We start from the raw sequence: 23,561 nt of genomic DNA, 5'->3' as shown, positions 1-23,561 counted from the left end.
CGAGAACGCGAGGGAACACAATTATTGCGACTTGTACCGCTACAAAATACAAGAGTCAGTGCGCATGAGCATGCATTCTTCCGTTAAGTATGGAACCTATTGCTGTAAGGGTTGTGACCCTTGATCTTTTTGATAGGGAGAGGCCTATTTATTTTCCACAATTGCCAGGGTTATTGCCCTTGATGACTTTGAAAATCGTATGGTTACCATAGGGACGAAAGTTATCACCCGATTGACTGTAAATTTATATACTTTGTTTAAAGTCTTCAGAAGAAATTCTGTAGATTTTCAGCGGTTTTCGATGACTTGAAAGGCTTATACAGTGTTTAAGTCAAAGAATCCTATTAGGTTTTAACGACTGCCGATAACAGTTAGATTCTTATGATTTCTTAATCAGTTTTTATTTGTCTTGTAAATTCTTTCATTACCGACAAAAAAACAAGTGTCGACCCTTGTAGAGTGCGCAGACAAATTAGTTCTTGTGGGCACATGTTTCCTGGGCTGGGAACCAATCTTTTTAAAAAACGTTTATAGAGATGTCGTTCTGTTGTTCAAACGATTGACAAAACGGAAATTATTTAGCATTTTTGTTTTTGCTTGCCACACCTGAAATTAACACAGATAGGATTGAGAAGAACGTTTGGTTAAATTTGAAGCTACAGATCCATATAGTTGTTTTAAATATTTCAGAATAGGGTCAGTTTTAGGGTCACTAGTTACGTGTTGACCTTTAACATCACACTTAGATCCTGTACGCTTTGTGTCTTACAGTCAATACATGTCATGAAGAACTCTTTAGACATAATTTCGTTTATAATACTTTACTCGTTTCTATTGAGTTGTTTAGCAGAAGTAACCCATGACAACAATATGTTGAGACGACTACGTAACAGAATAGGACGATTCAATGTTATTAAAATGACACAATGACAATTTTAATTTTATTACCAACCCTTTCACAATATTTGAATGAAATATCTCACACAGGGTGTTAATCTGTTTTCAGTTTCTATTCCAATTCAATAAAACATTTAAAACATTTAATACATGTCTTGGCTTGATTCATTATTTACAATTTAATACGTTAATCGTGTATTTTAAATAATACAGTTCAAGAGATCAAAACATTTCCGAATTTATACATTCAACATTACACGTAGACCTAAATGTATTTTTCAAATACGTGTATAAACATTTATATGAAATATATTATAAACAGATATGCTATGACCAGCGTTGCCATTATCTTTATTATTCGACTGGAAAACTCCTGTCATTCACTCTGTCGTTCGACTGATCCATCATTCACGTTGTCATTTCCGAGTCTGAAATTTGGGGTATAGGGGTAGCTCATACCGGGGAGTAACATAGGCCAGGTGGCGTTAGTCTACCACTTCCGGTTTCGGAGTTATGACCCCCGAGCGAAGCCGGGCATTCTTCTAGTATATAAATAAATATATAAATAAATCATCTTCATGGTATCATCATCGTCATCATCATCGTCATCATCACTATTTAACACCAATCATCGTCGCCTGACAATTACCTTATCTATTCAAAGCGCTTGTTTAGTTTTAAATACTTGTGAACTTTACTAAAACTCACTTTGTTGAACGGATTACTTTCGTTGGTATCGCCATATAGGAACGCTTTTGTATTTATGGATTTAAATGGGAGGGTATTTAATGTTGAGATAAGCTGAGACGAATAATTTGGGCAGTGCAGAAAATAATGGTCGCTGTCTTCTTGAGTATGACCACAACTGCATGTCGGGTTATGTGAAATATGCATTAAAAATCTATGGAAGTTTAGAGCACTTTTACAATTACGAAGTCTGGAATGTATAATCTGAAATTTACGTTCTCCATAGTAACATCTTACTGACATCAATAAATACAAAAATATAAAATGGCTGATTTGTCAGATAAAAGTCATTTCACTCTTTGATATGATTTATAATATGTAATTTAAAGGATTTTCAGTGTCACTAAACTTAAAATTAATCTAAATATAACGGGGTTCCAAAATCCAAGATGGCGGAAATTCAAAATGGCGGCCAGAATTTCCCTAAAATGGTCGATTTTTCGGATAATCGTCATTTTTAAGTTTGATATGGCGAGTGATATGCGATTTAAAGGGTTTTCTGTGTCACTCAACAACCTCAAAAGAAGAGTTTCCAAAATCCAAAATGGCGACCAGAATTTCCTAAAATGAACGATTTTTCAGATAATCGTCATTTTTTCGGTTTTGTATGGCTTGTAATAATGTCTTTTATTAGGTTTTCAAAGTCCACGAACTTGAAAATAACCTCAAAAATGAATTTTGAAAATGAATATTACCTCAAAAATGAATTTTGAAAATGAATATTACATCAAAAAGGAATTTTGAAGATGGTAGATGATTGCTTAAAAATACAACAGGACAATCGTGAATTTTCCTATGGGATTGGCTTGTAATAGCAAAGAGTAGTAGTTATTTTGATGGTAACTGGAACTGTTATACTGGATCTCACATAAACAAGATTTAATATTATTCCAGCAAAACAGTGAGGTATATATATCCAGTTGTTAAGAATTTATCTATTGTTTATTCAGAAATGGTTCGAAATAGTGGTTCAGTGAGTAAGACTCGCTAAGAACGAGATCTGGGGTTCGATCCCTATGTTTGCTGAAAAAGTACCTTAGGATTTTCCAGTGTGGTTTCTCCTTGTCAGGATGCAGCACCGGGGGCTTCTCGAGAAACCAGGTTTATATGTACACGTTGACGTGCGCATACAAGAACCCTAGACAATTGGAATTCGAAATAAGAGTACACCATAGTACCACTGTCTGGGCCAATTTTCCTCATAGCACACTGCTTGACGAATATCAATATTTATTAACTTTTGTTCAGAAGACTTATGTCCGGAAACCGTTTGTGGTATCATCTAGACAGATGAATTTATATTTGTCAGTCATGTATTTCATAAAGTGAAAAGTGTAAAATGAATCATCGAAGTCTCTGTGTCCGCAACTTGTGTGGTATGGTATCCACAGATCATATTCGTCTGTAATGTAATGCACACCAAGTTCTAAGTTAAAAATAATCATCACGAAAATAATTGGAAATGCATTTACGACTAGGTATCCCAAAATTCATCCCCCACGATTTCCTCTTTTCTTATGTGTTGTTCTTACATGTAGAACTTGTTGTGAAATACGTAACTGACGAAAATGACCTGTGGATACAACATCTAGACTATACCACAAAAGTTACTGGACACGGAGTCTTCGATGCAAAAACGGACCACATTACCATTTCTGAACGAATAGGAGAACTTAAATTCTTAACGACTGGATATACCACAAATGATTCTCACTCCGGTAAAATGGTGCAAAGACAAAGGAGATGAAATTAAAAATGCGTCAGTTGGCCCCGTTGTATTGTTATGGGGGTTTTATGCATAAAAACAATTAAGCTACATTTATTGTGTCTTAAGGTTAAATTCTTTGAAATTCTAATTAGCTGACTGGTTAGTTCTGCACATGGTTTATTTATTGACAGGTAGATTCCTGGGTCAGGTCAAATTAAGTTGCCCTTAAAAAAGTATTACAATTTGCTATTATAAACCAATCCAAGAGAAAGATTGATGATTGTCCCTTTTTTTTCTGAAACAATCATCTTCAATTATCAAATTCAGAGAGAAAGAGAGAGAAATGGGGTTTAACGTCCACTCGGCACAAACTAGGTCATTTCGGGACTAACATATGGTTTAATTTTATTTACATAATTGGCTTGTGCGTAGGGGTCTTTAGCAGTGGGAGGAAACCAGAGGACCCGGAGAAAACCCACGAGGTTGGACAGGCGACCCTACTCCTTGCCACGTACAACCGGGGATTCAAAATCACGCCAGTCGACTCAATGACAGACTTTATGATACAGCACGCGCATGCCAACCATTCAGCCATCCACCCCCCCTATCAAATTCAGTGACTCTGAAAACTTAATAGAGGACATATTACAAGCCATATCAAAACAGAAAATTGACGATTATCTTAAAAATTGATCAATTTAGAGAAAATCTGGCCGCCATTTTTTTAATTTCCGCCATCTTGGATTTTGGAAACTCTATTTTAGATTGATTTTAAGTTCAATGACATTGAAAACCCTTTAAATTACGTGTTACAAACCATATCAAAGAGTGAAATGACTTTTATCTGACAAATCGGCCATTTTAGATAAATTTTGGTTGACATTTTGAATTTCCGCCATCTTGGATTTTGAAAACTCTTTTTTTCTTTAGATTAAGGTAGATTCCTGGGTCAGATCAAATTCAGTTGCCCTAAAAAAACTATTACAATTTGCTATTATAAACCAATCCAATAGAAAGATTGGTGATTGTCCCTTTTTTTTCTGAAACAATCATCTACAATTATCAAATTCAGTGACTCTGAAAACTTAATAGAGGACATATTACAAGCCATATCAAACAGAAAATTGACGATTATCTTAAAAATTGACCAATTTAGAGAAAATCTGGCCGCCATTTTTTAATTTCCGCCATCTTGGATTTTGGAAACTCTATTTTAGATTGATTTTAAGTTCAATGACATTCAAAACCCTTTAAATTACGTATTACAAACCATATCAAAGAGTGAAATGACTTTTATCTGACAAATCGGCCATTTTAGATAAATTTTGGTCGACATTTTGAATTTCCGCCATCTTGGATTTTGAAAACTCTTTTTTTCTTTAGATTAATTTTAAGTTCAGTTACAGTGAAAACCCTTTAGATTACATATTACAAACCAAATCAAACTGTGAAATGACTTTAATCTGACAAATCGGCCATTTTAGGTAAATTTTAGCCGCCATTTTGAATTTCCGCCATCTTGGATTTGGGGAAACTAGTTTTAGAGATTATTTTTCAGTTCAATTACAACAAAAACCTTATATATGATATATTACAAGCCATACCTTGCATGAAAATCACCCATCCTATCTGGAAATTCATTTTACGTCAACTTTTGGCGGCCATTTTGGAAATCAGACAAACCCCAACCGAAAATGACGTCATAGATAAAAAGAATTCTAAAAATCGTGTTCAGCTAGCAATTTCGCCTCTGGAAATTGCTGGCCTGAAATGATTTGTAAAAAAAATGTCTTATTGTGACACCCCTAGTATAATTTATACTTGAATCATGGTAATATATAAAATAGTAACAATGTTTACTGGGGTTTTGAGGGGATTTTTGTTCTTGGGGTTTTAATTTGGGGCGTCATCTAATTGCTTATATTGCCTTACAATAAAATAAACGGGTGGGCCGCAGCTATATTTCCCATGCGATGAAAAGAAATTGAATGAAAATTATTTTTGTGAATGATAGTATGTTTAAATTATATAACCCGGGCCATTGGCAATATTATCATTATTCCAAATATATCTATATGTCGCAATAGATCTCACAACGTAGCTCTAATCAATGTTTGTTAATGTCGTGATTTTAAGTTAGGAGAGGGTGACGGCTGTCCTAAGTTAAAATTGATTTTAGTTAAAATTGTCCCTAAAATACTTTTGTGAAACGCCACTATTTTAAGTTAAGATACAATTTTATCTTACAATATTATTTTAGTGGATTTTATCTAAAATGCTTAAAATCGTTTTGTGAAACGCATCTATTTTAAGTTAGGATAGAATATTAGTTTAAGACAATTTTAAGGAGATTTAAGTTTTTGTGAAACAGGGCCCAGGCTTCAATAGGCATGACCAGCTTCCGCAGTGAGCCGAGAGGCCCTAGTCGACATGCCCGTTACGCAGCTACCGCAGTGAGCTGGGAGTGGCCTCGGTCGTAGGCCAGAGAGTCCAAATGAAATTTAGTTGATACTGGATGGATGTCATGGTATTAGGTCTAATGTAGGGGACATCATTAATCCCCAATCCCTAATCGGTGACCTAAACCCATAATTGGAGTTCCTCATATTGGCACATGGAAATCACTTAATCACCAAAATATGTCCGAAAATGGATTAAGCTACATAGAAAACATATAATTTGACACCAAGCTTGGTCTTTATCTAAAATTCGAATATTCCCGCCCAAACTGGTCGCCATCTTGAATGAGTGTAGACCCGTCCCAGTGTCCCCACCGGGATCTGCGCCCTTGAACTGAGGAGTACTGTTGGATGTTGGATTATAAACATAAATACAGAATCGTTAAGCTGTTCGAAATGTCAACTTGTTTCCTTCTTAGTACAAGCTGAACAATCCTAACAAAACTCTAATCTGTTGAAGTGAAGTGGACGCAATGACGCGCTTTATGTCATGTTTACAACCTAGAACAATTTCATAATGACAGCCAGTGACCAGAATACGATAGATATGATGTTTACTACTTCATAATGTTTACTACTTTATAGTGGTGAACACGGTATATCCACGCGGTAAGAAATACAGCATCCTCCCAAAATACGTTATCCATTTGATATACATTATGACAGTAGTAAGTAATTATTTCCATATAATACTTCTGCATTCCATTTACGTTTTGAACCATTCCCCAAAAATCAGAAGATCCTTTTCAAGTATTTAATACAACCACGCGTGACCATATTGTAGCGTCACTGTATAGGATAACCAACAATTATCGCTTTAAATGTATGTGTTGGGTCGGCCATATGTGGCTATATTTCATGTCTATATACTCACACTAGACCATTTCGGGACTAATAAATTCTGGATCCCCCGCCCTCCACCAAACGATATAAATATTACACAGGTCACAATCCCATGGAATATTATAACTGTTTATTACTGCTTAAAACTCCCTAGTCTTTACCATATCAAATATGACGAGAGAATATGTACATGTAATAACAATATTTGGTTAAAGATGACCGACCATAAATATTGAGATTTTCGGGGGAATCTGTTAGCTGTAGGGATCTTGTTCATGGTGTAGAATCAGCGGTTATCTACGTTAGTGGTGGTATATCTGCCTTAGTCATATCGCTGTACAATGTGGTGGCATGTCTACCTTAGTTATATTACAGTGGTGGTATGTCTAACTTTGTCATATCACAGTATAATGTGGTGGTATGTCTCCCTTGGTCAGATTACTGTATAATGTGGTGGTATGTCTGCCTTGGTCAGATCACTGTAAAATATGGTGGTATATCTACCTTATCACCCAATAATACATTCTACAGTATATATCGCTTGTGTGATAAATTTCATAATCTACTGCCGAGTTTTTTTTTACTTTATTGACTTGTGTTGATATTTTTTGATATCAAAAAAGACGAGTAGGAGATTCTCTATGTAGTCCTATTGCTGTATAATATGGTGATATATTTGGCTTGGTCATACCACTGTATAATGTGTTGGTATGACTGCCTTGGTCAGATTAGTATAATGTGGTGGTATGTCTTTAGAAGAAATGTTTCCTTTGCTAAACCTGAGGGGTTTGATCAGCTATCAAAAGAGTCATATAAGAAATGTAGCAAAGTAAAATAACAGGTATGTAATAAATAAGCATACATATGTTTTAAGTAATAGTAAAAAAAAATGTCTGAAATATGGGATACCACAAAGATTATAAATTCATATAAACAACCTCCAAATTTACAAAGAATACTTACTTCTTCAAAATTTGATCCTGAAGTCACAGAACCGAGTGTCACAAAGTGTGGCGACAACAGATGTGAAACTTGAGTCAACATTATTGAAGGTAAAACAGTAAAATTTAATGGAAATGGAAATTTTTAAGTAAATCAATCTATGACATGTAAAAGTAAAATTGCTATATATTTGATAATTATGTCCAGGTTGTAATGAAAACTGTATAGGCAAAACTGATCACATCTCAACATTAGGATAAACCTACACAGATTCCCACATTGCTAATCCCACAAATAGAATGATGCATCTAAGCGAACAAGGCAAAATTTAGGGTATTCCCCTAATATAAACTCAAATGGTCAGGTAATAATTTGTTAGAAAATAAGAACGACATTTTATTTGATATTTATATTTGATATTATTAATGTCATGCACATATATGTACGATAATAACGCCATGTAATTGTTTACTATCCCATCATTAAATGCCTGATTATCCCCTTGGTGTGTGAAAGCGCTAGCTAAGATGAAATTAGGTTTTCTTTCTATATATATATATATATATATTGAAATGATTGATTGTTTCAGGGACTTGTTGATGGTTTATAAAGATTGTTTATCAATACTATAGGTTCTTGTATAAGATTTACTGTTTAGCGTATCTTTGCTTTAGTGTGTTAAATTGCGTTTAATTTGATCGGGAGACGTGTTCGTAAACGTCAACGTCAACCGACAACACTACAAGAATTGGTCGTGGCACTGCAAGAGGAGTGGGTCAGAGTGCCCCAAATCGTGATTTGACGGTTGATTAGGAGCATGGCACGACGAATTGCTGAATGTCTGAGGATTGGTGGAGCAATTACTCATTATTAAGACAAAAATCAAAAACGTCCATTTTCACTTTTGAAATGGGGCCGTCAGATAAGCCGTCCATATGAACTGTTTATGTCCATGTGTAGGCAATTGGCCTGTTATTAACATACACTGCATTTCCGCAGTTTTGTATTGTTTCTAAATATCCCCTACATTTTTTGAAGTGTATAGAAATAAGACAATTTTTAAATCTAAGATAGATGTCAATACAGTAATCAATTATGCTCTATAACAGTCAATGCTTGCCATGGCACTAAAATAGACCTGCTTCTCAGTCATATTTGTGCAACTTCAAAGCAGCATTTCCTCTCCAGAATTGTCATACCAATTTTAATAAAACTGATATCGCGAAAATTGCTAAAACTTTAAAAAATCGTAATGATTTGAATGGTATCAAATATTAATAATGTCCATGATAAAAACAGGCGTTACTTTTAGCAAATTCAACTGATTGTTACATGCATGACGTACATGTACCAGTGTTGTATTGTTTGTATTTAGTATAGACAATTGTAAATCTACAAGTGAATAAACCATCGTATAGAAATAATGACTTGTTTGTGTTTTATTAGATTGATAGCGGTAATACAGAAGCTGATTCATGTAAAACATTTGTCATGCATAATGAAGATGGGCAACTCTCTCCGATACATCATCACGAAGAAGTGAGTATACTAATTGAACCTCACACTTGTGTCAGTTTGGCCCTGTTCAAATTAATTGGATTTATCTCCCTTTATTGTAGTCATAATCAAAAAGTGGGTATACGAATACACCAGGGAGTAAGGAGCTGTAAAACTAACTAGTTTGTCCAGGGATTGATCCCGTTTTTTTTTAAGAATTGTTAGTAAAAGGCGGGGTTGGATGGCCATATCATAAGATCTGCCATTGAGTAAGTGGCATGGTTTTCGAATCCCTGCTTGTACATGTGACAAGGAGTAGGGTTGCCTGTCAAACCTTGTGGGTTTTCTCCGGTTTCCTACCACTGCTAAAGACTCCTATATGCGCACGTGAATTATTGAAATAAAATTGAACCATATGTTAGTCCCGAAATAACCTAGTTTGTGTCAAGTGGCCATTAAACCCCATTTCCACCTCTCCATCCCATTGTCAGTAGTGTTGCAGGAATGGGGACCTGGTAAGGAACAGCTAGTGTCTACTCATTCAGATGGGACTAAAAACCATGGTCCTGTGTAAATGTGTATGTGCTCGTAAATTAACTTGAAATAAGAGTAGATCATGGTACTGCTGGGGTGCCCTGGCCATTTTACCCTCACAGCACACTGAATGGCGTATGTACATCTTCGTTAGTCTGTAGGACGTGAAACTACATTTTATTTTCTTTACATCAGATTTGCCCTGCTCAAATTGGATTTATCTCCCTTGTGTTGTAATCCACCTATAATACTATTGCATAGCCTGCTGGTGTATTCACACATTGGTAGTATTAATGTATGACATCCATGCATGTACACTTTTTGCTACTAACATAATTTTTTTTTAATAATTATTTTTTAGTAGTAATGTTCAGTTTTGTGGCTACACAGTTCCTCATCCGTCTGAAAATAAAATCAATTTCCGGATTCAAACATACGGTAAGTTCTTGCTGATGATCAAATTAGTGTATTGAGGGGATTTCAATATTAGCATTTGTTTGCCTTCAAAATGCCTGATGGTTAGAGCTGGGCGATAGCCTATCCCTGAAAACAAATATTTTCTAAGAATATCGCGATATTTGTTTCCAGGGATATCGCCTAGCTCATATAAAACAATTCGTCAAGAGACATAGAACATTGAACAGGAGCTCAAACGTTATTTATTGCTATTTATTCATCTTTAAACATACATTATGAAAGATCTAAATCTGCCTATTGCAGGTCTTTCTTTAGGCCTGAAATGTTATCTAAATTATTAATTAGACATTAATTAACCTATCCAGACCATAATCAACTGTAGATGGCATCGCTAGTCTGCGATCTTTAGTGGATTATGAGCCGATTTACTGCATAACTTTCCTTCACGATTTAACGATTAAATGGATAATCAAGGCTATGCTGTTTATCGTACTGACTTTAGTAATGATGATCGAGGCTAGGCGGAAATTTCAATCGCTTACTTCTCGGTTCATAATGGATCAATTTGAACAAAATTTTCAGCAAATTGCATTTACATTATCTAGTTTTAAACTATTATAGTGAGAACTGTCAACTCATTATCGAATCTCCCGTAATGTATCTTTAAACAATAAAATATGGTAATTGACATGAAAAGAAAAACTTTTTTTTCAATATTTATACTAAATATCATCCAGAAAAATCAAAACCGCCAAATTATATCGCGGTAATATATGTTCCATATTTATCTGAAGGGCAGTATATTTGACAGTTTTTATTCCTATGACTATTTTAAATCGAAATATCGCCTAGCTCTATCTACTTAGGAGATAAACACCGACTGTTTAGAATTTAGAGGACTTTAATGAAAAATTTAAGCGGTATCAAATGGACAATAACAGTCCGATAAATTCTAAACAGGAGGTGTTTATCGATATTGTAGCCCAAAATATTTAACATTTTTCTTGGAATTCTTTCTTTCGCGATAGTTGACGGTCGTTTTGTGGTTTTAATGACGTAAATACCAAGGAAAACAATTTTGACGTAATGAAAATATCCGTGACGTAATAAAATAACACTCATTTCCATTCTATTTGGTTCACTAAGCGACTTGTTAATTGTGATTCCCTGACAACTCATCCCAAAGACAACTCATCCCAGACAACTCATCCCAATAAAAGACAACTCATCCCACTTTTAAAGACAACTCATCCCAAGTCAAAAGACAACTCATCCCAAGTCAAAAGACAATTCATCCCAACTTTTAAAACACCCGACTCATTCCAAGTTACAAATAAATACCACAAATAATCACTAATATATGAATTTATTACATCAACAATTTATTAAATTATACATTTATGTATGAATTTATTACATCGACAATTTATTAAATTATACATTTATGTATGAATTTATCACATCAACAATTTATTAAATAATACATTTATGTATGAATTTATTACATCAACAATTTATTAAATAATACATTTTATTATAACCTCAACAATATCATCAACTAATACATTTTATTAGGCCAGTCATTTAGTAATTTAGTCTGTCAGTTTGTCGTTCAGTCAGTCATTTATTACGTAAGTCTGTCCTTCAGTTCGGTCCATATATCCCCCCACATCTTTTTAGTAGCTGGTTGGTGCTTATTTCCTGACTGGTATATAAATTCCAAAGTTGAAATAACTTGCTTTGTGTAGTTCGTGATTGTTTTTTCTGGTGTCTTCTTAATTTTCCTTCTGAGACCATTTTCATTTGTGTCGGTAGCTGCGCTGCTTCTTTATACAACAAAGATATCAGTAGATAAAACTGAATTGTCTTTGGGATGAGTTGTCTGGATACCTTAATTGTGTCTGTTTGGAAAGGGAGGTCATTCTGCGATAATTTTAAAGATCGAAACAGAAATTGTAAGTGTATTTTATGTACTTTTTAAATGATTTTGAACTCCAGCAGTGACTAGGTTCGAAATAAATTGCATATCATGTTTGATAAATGTCCATACACTCGTGTGACCGTGTAGATATATGCTGTGTAGCGTATGCGCGTGGTTGCTATGCTTGTTTACGTTGTCATTTCGACGCTGTGATTTTTTTTTCTTAGCAAAAAACCCTGGCTTGTGTTGTGTATGAAAATTAATCTCTGTCCTATTCATATCAGTGTCAGCCCGACTTGTATATTTTTTAAAACATATCCCAATCAGTTATTTACGGTCCATACGGAGTTCAATAAATTGTAGTATTTTTATTGACTTGTTGAAAATCTTCGATTTTGACCAGTCTGATTATGATTTAATGACCATAGCAACCATTATGGTCAGACCAGCCTTGAAATGAAATTTACCCATTATGATTCAAATACACTCACTATCTTTGTTTTTTGTATTTCAGGTGTGTGTTTCAATAAGCCAATGGTTGAATTTCATTGTTGATGACATACAAGAAAAAATTCATGAAGATTTCCTAGAATAAAGTTTTGAGGTGTAGAATTTTTGGCAACTGCAAACAGAGTCTAGCACCCAGAAAATATTTATTCGCAGTGAGTCGCCCAGGAAATTTAGAGGACTGTTATACTCATTCGACGCCACTTTTCGACCAATCAAAATCCAAGAAATTTCCATTTTGGGCTACAATGATGGTTTTTCACCTCGTAGCTTCCATAGAAATATCTTATGGTAGTGTTAGTCTCAAAAACACGCAAATTTTCACAGGTTTTTTGTTTGTATCCATTCAGTACCTTCCAGATCAACAGTCAAGAGTTTTTTTTATTGCTTAGATATTTGACTTTATGGCACATAAGGGATTTAAAGGAAGAGTATTCAAGGATAAAGGCAAATTAAGACCATACATAATAAAAATCAATCTTTATAACCATCCTTTTGTTTCTCTGCTTGTATAATATGGCAACCTCATGGATTTTCTCTGGGTCCTCCTGCTTCCTCTCACTGCTAAATGTTAGTCCAGAAATTACATATTTTGTGTCGAGTTGATTTTAAATACAATTCCTCTTTCTCTTTATGGCCATCCAAAGTTCCTGTTACTTTCTACTGATTTCATGTTGCCATCTGGTTTTTCTCTAACACCTGAATGATTTTTCATCTGTATATTTTTTAACAGGTGTAAACCAGCTGTAGATATTCTAACCGTTTCTAGGTAAACCAGCTGTAGATACAGATATATTCTAACCATTTGTATATTTTGTAACAGCTAACCCAGCTGTAGATATATTTTAAGAAAGGGTTTAGAAGATTTAAATAAAATGTGTGAACATGTTTTACAGACATTTGAAGTAAGTTTACAATTGTTGCTGTAACTCCTCTCCTTCCCTAGGTTTACAATCATTTAAATTCTCTTATTATCATTGGAGGGATGTTTAATTCATTGTACGCTACAATATTGTGAAAGTTGAATCTAAGGAATATCAATGCCAATGAAATGAAATGGGGTTTCAGTCCTAATTTTCTGTGCCAACTGAAGAAAAACAGAAAGAAAGAAATTGATTAAATTCTATTAAGTATTTAGATGCACAAAGATATGATGTCATTGATAAAATGCCAACAGTCAGCATCCACTCCAGATAATATATAGAATATAGTCATATCAAGCTACTATTGCCACCTATGATTTTTTGCAGAAATCTTTTGCTGGACCCTGTCGTCATTAGCCCAGTTGGAGTAGAACAATAGGACGTTAAAAAAGCCCATTTCATTTCATTTTGTTGGGCTTTTTTTTAATCCAAGCTGTGTCATAATCAGCTGTCGATATTTTGATTTTGTTTTCTAAATTGAATGTTTCGAAATCATATGAGATATCTGGAATACGTAAATGTGTTTCTTTGACATTAAGAAAGCAATAGCATTTTGTTATACGCCTACATTTTCATGTGAACGTATATTGTCGCTGATTGTCGTCGCCCCTGTCCGTCCGTCCACAATTGTTTGTAAACACTCTAGAGGTCATAATTTTTATCCGATTTCAACGAAACTTGAAATATAGGTTTATCACCATAAGATCTCGGTTCCTTTCGATATTGGCATGTATCTTCATATATTATGGCTCTTGATTGTACGAAAAATCACGTTTTTAGCTTGTGAACACTGTAGAGGTCACAATTTTTATCCGATTTGGTTTAAACTTGAAATCTAAGTTTATAACCCGAAGATCTCAGTTCCTTTCGATATTCGCGCATATCGGACCGTAACTTCCTGAATTATGGCCCCTGATTGTACGAAAAATCACGTTTTTAGCTTGTGGACCCTATAGAGGTCATAACTTTTATCCGATTTAAAAAGAAACGTTTTAATATATCACAGTTATACCCTAAGGATGGTTGAGTTTGATTTTCGTGAAAATCGGCCCAAAACTGACAGACAAAATGGCCGCCCCTGGTTCTCAAATAGCGTAAAAATATGGTATATCAAGGTTGTGGACCCTCTAGAGGTCACACTTTTCTTCTGATTTTGATGAAACTTGAAATGTAAGTTTACAACCCAAAGATCTCGGCTCCTTTCGATATTTGTGCATATCGAATCGTAACTTCCTGAATTATGGCCCCTGATTGTACGAAAAATCGCGCATTTAGCTTGTGGAACCTATAGCGGTCATAATTCTTATCCGATTTTTAAAAAAAACATTTGAATATATCACCATTCCATCCTAAGGATGGTTGAGTTAGTATTTCGTAAAAATCGAACCAAAACTGACAGACAAAATGGCCACGCCTCGTAGTCAAACTTGATCAAACTTGAAATGTAAGTTTATAACCCCAAGATCTTGGTTCCTTTCGATATTTTTATCTGATTTAAAAACAAATGTGTGAATAATCGCGGATACCCGATTATGGTCCCTGATTGTTCGGAAAATGGCATTTTTAGCTTGCGGATTCTCTAGAGGTCACAATTTTTTTTCCGATTTTAAAAATCGTTTAAATATTTCACCATTCCACCATAATGAAGGTTGAATTCGAATTTCGGGAAAATCGAAATGAAACTGCCCAACAAAATGGCCGCTCTTTGTACGCAAATTGTGTAAAACTATGCAATACGAAGGTTTTCGACCCTCTAGAGGTCACAATTTTTATCGGATTCTGATGAAACTTGAAACATATCTTTATATCCCAAAGATCTCAGTCCCTTCGAATATTTGCGCATTTCAGACCATAACTTTCTGGATTATTGCCCCTGATTGTACAAAAAATCCCTTTTGTGTTTAGCTTGTTCTCTATCAATCTCTTGCAAAATGTGGGCGTATCCTGCCTGGCAGCCGCTGATTAACTTCAGTTTAATCAAAAGTACATAATTATAAGCTGTATTATTTCTTTGATGTACATGTATAATATTTAACATTAAAGATGCATTATGCAAGAGCTAATCCTCCTTAAATGTAATATAAATTATTAACTAGATATTTATTAACTTGCCAAGATCATAATCAACTTTTGATGCCATTGGATGCTCTAGATTTTCAATGGATTGAAACACCATTTGTGGTTAATGTTTTAATTAAAAAAATGGATAGTCAAGACTTTGTTTACTATTGTAACAACTGTAGCAATGCCAGTTCTCCAAACAGCTCAGTATGAAGTAATGTGACAGGAATTTTCATTCAATATATTCCCTTTTATTACATTATCTATTTTTTAACTATGATAGCAAGAACTGTTAGCTCTTTATCTAAAGTTTACAGAATGCATCTTTAACCAAATTTCCTTTAAAAATTGAAATCTTGTTTTGAGCAATTGATATTACACAATATGTTAACTCATCATCTTTTTCCTTTTTTTTTTGCCTTTTAGAACAGTGTATCTGAGTTTAAAGAATTGCAACCAGAAGATGTAGAAATGTCTGATCAATGATGTTACTATAAGAAGTTTATATTGTCTTAGTGATATATAATGTATATATGGCTGCAGGTCTTATACACAGGTTATCCATAATAGATGAAAGACATTGAATTATTTGCAACTGGAAAGTTACCGTGACTTTTGGATATGGATGGAAGCTAGGTTATTTAATATTATAGGTGGGGAGTCAGAAGATGGTATTTGGGTTGCGCAAAATTACGCATAGAGGTTAAGAACAAAAATGCATCACAGTAATGTCTGTCGAAGAATATAAGTGTGGAATTCTTTACCAACAATGGTTTTATATTTTGTTCATGTGCATCTGCAAGGAATATATTTTGTTCATCTGTAAGGAAAATATTTTACATCTTAAATTCATATACATGTATCCTTAAAATCTCTGATTTTCATTTCAGTGATTTTAAATCCCTTGTAAAATACAATATTGTGAAAGTTGGATATATAAAAGGAATATCAATCTGTCCAGTACTTAAAAAGCAGGGGTGTATATTTTTCCACAATGTACCTTCTTTTCCTCAATATATACTTTCTGTTCTTCCTCACAACGCTGCCCCAGTGACCCACACTTTTAGCATCATTTTGGCATATATCTGGGGTGCATGTAACTGAGGTCACGAATCAAAATGACAATGATGTTGCTCTGTTCATTGAACTTTTTCAACTTATTGAGGGTAAATCGTACGCTGAAGCACTTTGTAAGAGGGTTGGCACTATTAAAATTGAAGAATTTGTTGTTTATTTTTCAGAGTTAATAAAGTGATTTTTTCTTTTCTTTATGTCATGTACCCTTTCTTCCTCGCCCTGTACTTTTTTTTCCTCAATATTTATTGGCTCAATTGGAATAATAAATACCCCGGTTACAAAGATATGATTAATTGAAAATTTGTCAACATTCTGCATCCAATTCAGATCAGATGTACATGTTCCTATGTAGGATATGGTCAAAATGAGCCAGCTCATCGATAACTTTTACTAAAATCTTTTGATAGGCCTATGTTTAATCTGATTGAATCCATGCAAGGAGATTATCAACCTTTGATATTTTGATTTTTTCTTAATTAAATGTTAAAGATAAATTATGTAAGAGCTGGCAATTCTTACTATAATTGAAAATTTCATTCAAACATCTCCATTGCAGCAAAGATATCGCTTCACCATTTTTAGATTAAATCAAAATATGTCTGAACCGTTCTAATCTACTTTATTGGAGATATCCAATGGCATCGAGAGATGATTATGGTCTTGTCATATTAATAAAAGTCGAATTAATAGTTTACATAACATTTCAGCCCTTAAAAAAGACCTGCAATGGGCAGATTTAGCCCTTGCATAATGTATATAAAAAATCAATTTAGGTACATTTTGTTATGGATTGAGTTGAGAAAAACATATATTGTCCAAAAATGCAAATTATGATCACCATCTTTGTAACATGTTTACACACGTACAATAATCAACAAAAATATTATTACTGAAATTAAATGGAGTTTAATGTCTTACCGTTCTGCTCGGACATGGCTAATGAATAAAGGCATGCGCCATACAGTGTGCTATGAGGGAAATTTTTGCCTGGACAGCTGCACTGTAGCTAAGTCTTATATCAGATTCCAACTGCCAAGGTTTCTTTTACATGCACGTCAATGTGTAAACGGGACCTCAGATTTTCGAACCATCTGTCCTGCACCACTGACATGGCAAATTGTAGAATCCTGATGAACTTTCTTGGCCAATGCGCAGGGATGGAACACGGGACCTCCAGGTTATCGATAAAACGTCTTACTCACTGAGCCACAGCACCTCCCTTACTGATAAACAATTTAGGCTACATATACATCAACAGTGATTTATATACCATAGCATAGCTTGACAAAAAAAATACTGTTGTGTTATTGTCGATTTGCAATACAATTTTATTTTTCTGTCTTTGTATTGTAAAAAAAGATTGTATTGCTTTTTATAAACACTTTCTTGAGGATATCGATCAATAAAAAATAGCAATGACAAAAGAACAAAAGGACCCCAACTGGAACAAATCCACAGCCACTTCAAATGAAAAAAGACATTCAATTATTTTAATATAAAACAAAAAGATCGGTATTCATTTTTGCTGAATTCATCGGACATGTCAGTAGTAGCCCCTGCCATTTCAGGATACTAACCACCTAGTTGTTGTTCTTGTGACATCCGCTTCCACCGACTGTGATATCGCAGAAACGTTGTCATATTTTCATGTATATTATCTTAGAACGCAGGGTGGAAACTGGAGTAAACCCATAAGGATGAGAAAACGCCCTTATCTACTGTATAGGGCATTTTGTAATCTACCACATACCGTCTTCATGTAATTTACCTAATAGCAGAACACATTTTTATGGGAAACAATCACTGGGTTTATTATATAATACTCTGGGGTTTTTTTATCTTTTTTATTTAAAAAGAAAAGTAACACTTAGCAGTTTCAATGTTTGTAAATTGATAACGGGTAAAATTGTAAATAAAACATAAATATGTGTAAGAGCCAAAACTTCCTATTGCAGGTCTTTTTTTTCTAATTCCATTTGGAATATAAATTATTATTTAGGCATTTTTTAACATGCCACGCCCATAATCAACTCTCCGGGCTGTCCTATGGCTCCGATTTCAAGTAGATTGAACTACCGCGGTTATTTTACATTTTAAGGATTTACTATATCGTTGCTACGATAATAAACAATCTTCGCTAAATTTTTTACAAAACTTCAAATACTTACAACTTCGCACATTATAAAGTAATTCGACTAAAATTTTCAATATATATAATTTTTCAATATCTATTATAGAACTATTATATACTAGCTCTTTATCTAATTCTTATGCATCATATTGGATGTTCTTTAAAGTGTTCTTTGTTAACAGGTAATGCTATTAAAAACAAGATTATTGATGAGTCCTGTGTTAATGATTTCAGGTACAATAAAATATACTGTTAACGTTATAATAGTATCCACGGCTACGTTTATGTCCTTTTGTAACACGAAACAAAAATCTTTACAAAGAAACAGTTGACGCTAATATTATAAAAGATCATTAAACTATACGTACTTATGGAAGAACAATTGCTGATTTATTTAGGCGACGTTTCGAAGAGTATTCTCTCAACGTTTGCAAATACCTTATAACAGTAACAACCCCTTGTATAACAAAATATTATAATCGCTCAAAATTTCAAATATTCTTTAATATAACAAAGGTATACAGTAAATAAGCTAGCTTTGTGAACTTTCGAAACAAACAAAAGGTTCCGGTTTCCGTAAGTATGAAATTTGTTATACAATGCACTTATTTTTCGACATAATACAAATGTACAAGACAATCCTAAACTGTAGGTGTAAGACCCTGAAAATGTATTATGAACATAAATGAATGTTTTTGGCTTTGTGGCTCCATTGTTTAATTTGAAGACATACCAAGTGGTGTTAACTGGTCCCCTATACCTTTTAGAGGTACCCCACAAACTGCGACCGAGAACCTAAATTTACGAATATGCTTAACTCTTCGCCGCTTCATCATAATAAAACAACTTTGGTATCAACTTAATCTTGGATAGTCACCCACAAGGTTCGTCTTTAGAGCTTATCCTTCCAACTGTTTGACTGTACAGTTCGAATGAGTATTATCACTTAATGTTTGTACCATGCTCAAATATGCAGCACTATAGTGGGTAGAACATGTGGAGCGGTACCACCAAATCGCTTACCACATCCGACGTGTGACATCTATTCTCTGCTACACATCTTTGTTAGCTTGTAATCGTCTAGAGTTTATTAGGCTCTGGACTGGCTTCTGTTGTATCTCTCTTCTTTATGGATTTCAGCGTTGTTTTTTCTCACGATACCGAAATCAAATATGTAACAGGAACAACAATAGTTTTGTCTATACAGTTTTATGTCACAACAGTTAAACAATAGTCTACATTACAATACTTAAAATTAACACGTCTTTCTCTCCACCCCACGTGCGCGCTGTATCATAACGTCTGTTATTGAGTCAACTGGCGTGATTTCGAATCTCCATTTGTTACGTGACAAGGAGTAAGGTCGCCTGTTCAACCTCGTGGGTTTTCTCCAGGATTTCCAGTTTCCTCCCACTGCTAAAGACCCCTACGCACAAGCGAATTATTGAAATAAAATTGAACCATGTGTTAGTCCCGAAATGACCTAGTCTGTGTCGAGTGGACGTTAAACCCAATTTTTCTCTCCCTCTCTCCACCCCACGCCTGTACAAATCTAACTAGCGTGGCTAGACTCCTGAAACCCCTACATCATCAAATGGTCGTCTAAAGAATCTACCTGATATTGATATCTCCTTCGTAAAGCGCAAATCTTGCGCTTTTCATATGCCCAGATTTCGCTTACTAACTATTCAACTTGCCTAATTTATGCTATTAATTATGTGATTGGTTACTTAATTACGACTAATAACATAACGGTAATTTTCACCTTGCGTGTATTTTAAAAAAAATAACAAAATAGCATTGAAAAATGTAAATGACCAACATATACTATTCAAAAAAAAGTAGGGGATATTTGATTTTGGGGGCATAATACTAAAATATGCAAATGACTACGAAAAAAGTCACTATAGAACCTAACAGAAGAAACATTTCCAGTTACATGTGACGCCCAAACGCACCAATAGCTACCGCATGGAATGCAGGTGATGCTTGAGATCATCATGGGGGTCCAACCCAAGATTTGCACGACTCTGACTTTGAATGTTACAGTCATTGTGGCATTGAATTCCAGGGTGGAAACATCAGTTTAATTGTTTTAGTGACCAGAAAACAAATTTTGATATGCGTCGGCTTACCCAAAATGAAAGGTTACGTGCCCTTGGCATGCTACAGATCGGCACAACACAGGCGGTTGTGGCGCGGACGATGAATGTTTCTCAGTCTGTCATAAGCAGGCTATGGTCCAGATACCGTGATACACAATCTGTACAGGACAGACCACGCTCAGGTCGACCAAGGGCGACAACTCAAGCCCAGGATCGATTTATCCGTACCTTGGCCTTGAGAAATCGTGTCATCACAGCAAATCAGATCAGCGCTCGTCTTCAAACAGACACTGGTGTGAGAGTGAGTGGCCAGACGATTCGGAATCGACTGCATAGGGGTCACCTTCGCGCCATACGTCCTCGCGTGAACCCTTGTTTGAGAGATCATCACATTCAGGCAAGACGTCGTTGGTGTAGGGATCGTCAACACTGGGATAATCGACGCTGGAGCAATGTGATGTTTTCAGATGAGTCAAGGTTCACTGTTGATTTTTTGGACAGACGTAGGAGGGTGTGGCGTCGTCGAAACGAGCGCTTCCAAGACGTTAACGTCATCAGACATGATCGATTTGGGGGTGGTTCTGTTATGGTGTGGGGAGGCATCACTGTTGCTGGAAGAACGGCTTTACATGTTGTTGCAGGGCGTGTTACAGGCCAGTACTACCGGGACAACATCTTGGCAGTCCATGTTGTGCCGTTCGCACGACGTCATGGCCGCCGTTTCATCTTCCAGGATGACAACGCAAGATGTCACAGGGCCAGGATCGTTACAGGTTACCTCCAACAACAGAACATCACCACATTACCTTGGCCAGCACTGAGTCCCGACCTCTCCCCCATCGAGCATGTCTGGGACATGCTTGGACAGAGGTTACGTCAACGTCAACAACGTCCTGCCAATGTCCAAGAACTTGCTGCTGCGTTGCAACAGGAATGGGACAATCTGGACCAAAATGACCTTAGACGTCTCATTAGGAGTATGCCACGTCGGATCAATGCTTGTTTGGCAAACAGAGGAGGATTTACCCGTTACTGACTTGGTTGTGATGCTGTGGTAACTTTGCTGTTTGACCCCGGGTATCATTTTACCCTTATAATGGTCAGTCTGTGCCTTACTTAGTCTAACGATCATTTGGAATAAATCGATGAATGTGAACTTCATTTCATTTTGTCATTTGTTTCTTCGTCAGTTTCATTAGGTGACTTTAATAACACTTAAAAATCAAATATCCCCTACTTTTTTTGAATAGTATATAAACGAAACTATAGATTAGTTAACGTATCAAAATAGTCTGCATTACTTCCTACATTTCTTGATTATGAATTTAGAATCAATAATTTGTAAAGAAAACAATATTGTTTCACCCACCATATAGTTACACAAATGAAGATATATTTGATTCATTCTTTTATTTTGGAGAGAGCTCATGCCACGCCTGTCCCCCGATATCCTTATTTTGGAGAGGGGTCTTATATACCAAACATTTTCCCTTTAAAAATTTGAATAAATTCTATAACCGATAGAAATAAAATTATCTGCCCAATTAATCCAAAATGGCTTAAAAGTTTCACAATCCAAATGTGTTCCATACTGCGGGTCACCAAAACACCAGCATACGTATAACAGTGTACGTGTTACCATCAACACCAAACACAATTTCACAAATCTTGCTGCCTGCATCTGTGTTGCAAAATAATCCTATTATTTCATACTACATGCCTTTACAAAAACTATCCAGTTCTTGCTGTTACCGACTTCAGTAAAGTGTATATACGGTAAACGTTCTGACACTTTTAATATCACAGCAAAAACAGAAACAAGTTCCATAGAAGCGATGAACATCGTAAACTTCATCTTATGTTACATCAACAGATCAACTCCGGTTATTGGTAAAGTCTGCGAATTTTCCAACTCAAACAAATTTCCTTTATTATTATTATCAAAACCAGTCAATTCTTTGAATCAGACTATATAATCCTAGTCGAAACGTCGCCCAGTAGCAATCCACAGATCTGTGACCTCTGTATTTCTACTTCAATTACTAAAAATATTATTAAAACCTGTCCTGGGAATTTTCAATCGTTTTTCAGATATCTGACCTTTACATCATACAATTAAAACAATAGAAAATACTGGCAATAATTTACCAAAACTGTGAACGTTTTCAATGCAAACATTTAACAGAATGGACATTGAGTTGAATCCATTTGAATAGAATGGATATTAAATAGATTTGAGGTTTCTTCATTCAGATCAATGAAATACTAGCAAATACTAATTCAGGAAATACTAGCAATAATTGTAGTCACTGGAATTTAATTGTGGCAGTTTTCAATGCAAACATTAAATAGAATGGACATTTAATAGATTGGGGGTTTCTTGAGTCAGATCAAGCGTATTATCATATTAATATTTTCGTACTGAGACGACTAACCATCCTAAAATTTTCAAACAAATGTATGTTATTTTAGAAAGTCATATATGATAAATCATTTAGGTATAAGAATCTTGATCCTCGATATTGTCAATATGTTAAAAAAAACAACAATATATCGAGCTATAGACATTTTAATATAACCATGAATCATAGTTTACGATAGGTCAAAAGAATATTTAATGACATTCAATGCAAACATTAAATAGAATGGACATTTAATAGATTGGGGGTTTCTTGAGTCAGATCAAGCGTATTATCATATTAATATTTTCGTACTGAGACGACTAACCATCCTAAAATTTTCAAACAAATGTATGTTATTTTAGAAAGTCATATATGATAAATCATTTAGGT

General features: G+C 34.9%; 1 long non-coding RNA gene across 1 annotated transcript; it reads left to right on the top strand.

Moving 5' to 3' along the window:
- Positions 1 to 11,965: 11,965 nt before the first annotated feature.
- LOC126829347 (uncharacterized) lies at positions 11,966 to 16,720 on the top strand. The gene is made up of 3 exons (XR_008789143.1): positions 11,966 to 11,999; positions 12,480 to 13,377; positions 15,883 to 16,720. It is a non-coding gene; the product is annotated as an uncharacterized LOC126829347 (long non-coding RNA).
- The last annotated feature ends 6,841 nt before the right edge of the window (positions 16,721 to 23,561 follow it).

Source organism: Patella vulgata, chromosome 8 (assembly GCF_932274485.2).
Source record: "Patella vulgata chromosome 8, xgPatVulg1.2, whole genome shotgun sequence".
Classification (NCBI taxonomy): domain Eukaryota; kingdom Metazoa; phylum Mollusca; class Gastropoda; family Patellidae; genus Patella; species Patella vulgata.
This window is presented reverse-complemented; position numbering and strand designations above follow the sequence as displayed.